The following is a 2,398-nucleotide window of genomic DNA, read 5'->3' as shown; positions in this document are numbered from 1 at the left end:
CAGGTTCAATTCTCCAACATAGTAGATCATAAACCTTTGTAATTTCAGATTCAGGGGATTTGGTGCCTTTTTCTGGCTTCTACAGGCAACAGTAATGTGCATGATGAACAGAGATATATTCAAGCAAAACATTCACACATATAAAACAAAATAAAAAATAATTAAAAATATCAAAACTTTAATAAAGACTGCCTACAGGGTCAATACTTACTTTTCAGAACAATATCTCAGACAAGATTGTTTTTTTTTTGTTTTTGTTTTTGTTTTCCAGGGGAGAGCGCGAATGCAGTCCCCCACTACCACAAATTATGCAGTCGAGTTTCCCGCATTTGGGGAAATCGCAGGGGTCAGCAAATCTGGAGTGCAATGGATAAGCCTCACCCTGGGAAAACCACCTTCGTGATCATGGTATCTCCCCTGCCAGGTATGACAAGATTGTTAAAATAGCTAGTGACCCATGCTAAAGGTGAATATATATATATTCATCAGTTTCTCAGCATCTCTCTCTCCTCTTTCTAAATCTGAAAAAAGAACCACAGAAATCATCTCTCAATTTCAATTACAAAAGGAAATTCTCTAAGATAAGGGGAATAAGCAATCCAACTCTCTCTCTCTCCCTCTCTCTCTCACACACATACACACACAATGTTTTTACTTTTAATTTTAACTTTTTGCCTAATCTTTGAAGATTTTATCCATTAAACAATATAACTTTAAAACCCACAAAATCATATTTTATTATTTATACAATTAAGCATTTCTGTCCCCTGCCTTTCTCTCCATCCATGTTTACATGGATGTTTACACTCATACAAATTATAGACTTCTCTTCCCCCTCTCCCTCTCTTTCTTTTAAACAGATTCACTATGTAGCCTAGGCAGGTCTTGAACTCAGAGATATGCCTACCTCTACTTCCGGAATGCTGGATTAAAGACATGTGCCAACATGTGAAGCTCTACTTCTTTTTAAACAAATTCTATTTCATACTGACTTGTCTTGAAATTCCCTTTTGGCAGCTCAAGTCAAAATCATGGCCTCATGTAAGTAGAATAGGAATAACTCCTTAGGCTGTAGAACCTGTGAGAGGCTGAGTGAGAATATGACTCTGCTCCTTTTCTTCAAGTTTCTGATTGCTTCTCATTAGCTGCCAGGTCTTTCTGTTCTGTGTCTCTTTGCAATGGAAAGATTAAATATACTGCCATGTAGGTGATAGGATCTGGATAGGCTACTCCCAAGTATAGCACTTGAAATAGTGAAGAAAATGGTACAAGAAATAGAATCACTTTCACATATTTCTTTAGCCTTCTTTCATGTAGCAGATTATAAACAAATGGCACAAAACTTTCATGTGAGAGATAACCCTGTAGATACAACCAGATAAAGGCAGGGACATACTTATTCTCCAAAGTCTAAGGAGCACAGGGAAGAGTCTAAAAAAATGGTTCTCACTAGCTACACCCCCCCAGCCCACCCCACCCTACCCCGCATTCCAATGCTTAGTTCCATTAGGTCATATTCTGTGCTTTATCATCTGTTTCTGTGATTGCTCACATTAAATTTATCATACAGCTATATAAATTTGTCTTTCTTTGAATCTTCAGTTCTTCATGAGGACCCTCATGTTGCATTTTAATGTTAACTTAGGTTAAGCAAGTTCATAGTTCTTGTAGAACTAGGAGGTAGAATCCAAGACCTCATATATACTAGGCAAGAGCTCTACTACCAAGCTATATCTCAACTCCAGCTTTTCCTTTGTGATAGGCGTCTCCAGTATGAGCCTGACATATGTAAAAAAAATTATGCTTTCCGTTAGCATGTTGGGGGTGTGGTTTGGAGGGCAGGTGAGATTACTATTAGTTGTGCTTTTCTTGCTTTTGACTACTCAGGGGAATTATTGGATTTTTCTTACACACCCTACTTCTATAAAGCATGGGGTTTTGCACTGTGAACAGAAATTGGAGCTCACCACAGAGCCTCTTAAGCATGTTCCTCATTTATTATTTCTAAAATACTATTTATTTATTTTGGACCATGGTACCTGTGTAGAGGCCAGAAGACAAATTTCAGAATTGGTTCTCTTCTTCTACCATGGAAGTTCTCAGAATTAAACTCACATTATCAGGCTTGGCAACAAGTGACTTTAGTTATTGAGCCTTTTCACCAGCATTGTGTTGCTTATTTTGAGATTGAAAGTACGAAATTCATGGTTTTGCATCCAAATTCCACGTAAGACACCTTTTTAAAATATGCTCTAGGTTCTAGGACTTTGTACTTTGCTGATGTCATATTACTGAGTCCCAGAAATCCAGGGAATGTTCCCTGCATTCAGTCATTTCATTCTTGTTCTGAAAGTTTATTTTTCCTTTCTACTACATGGAACTTCTTAGACAAAGTGTG

The 2,398-nt window shown here is 37.5% G+C and overlaps 1 non-coding gene across 1 annotated transcript; it reads right to left on the bottom strand.

Moving 5' to 3' along the window:
* Positions 1–268: 268 nt before the first annotated feature.
* On the bottom strand, positions 269–432 carry LOC116096421. Its single transcript, XR_004121000.1, has one exon. It is a non-coding gene; the product is annotated as a U1 spliceosomal RNA (small nuclear RNA).
* Positions 433–2,398: the final 1,966 nt, after the last annotated feature.

The sequence above is a fragment of the Mastomys coucha genome, chromosome X (assembly GCF_008632895.1).
Source record: "Mastomys coucha isolate ucsf_1 chromosome X, UCSF_Mcou_1, whole genome shotgun sequence".
NCBI classification, from domain to species: domain Eukaryota; kingdom Metazoa; phylum Chordata; class Mammalia; order Rodentia; family Muridae; genus Mastomys; species Mastomys coucha.
This window is presented reverse-complemented; position numbering and strand designations above follow the sequence as displayed.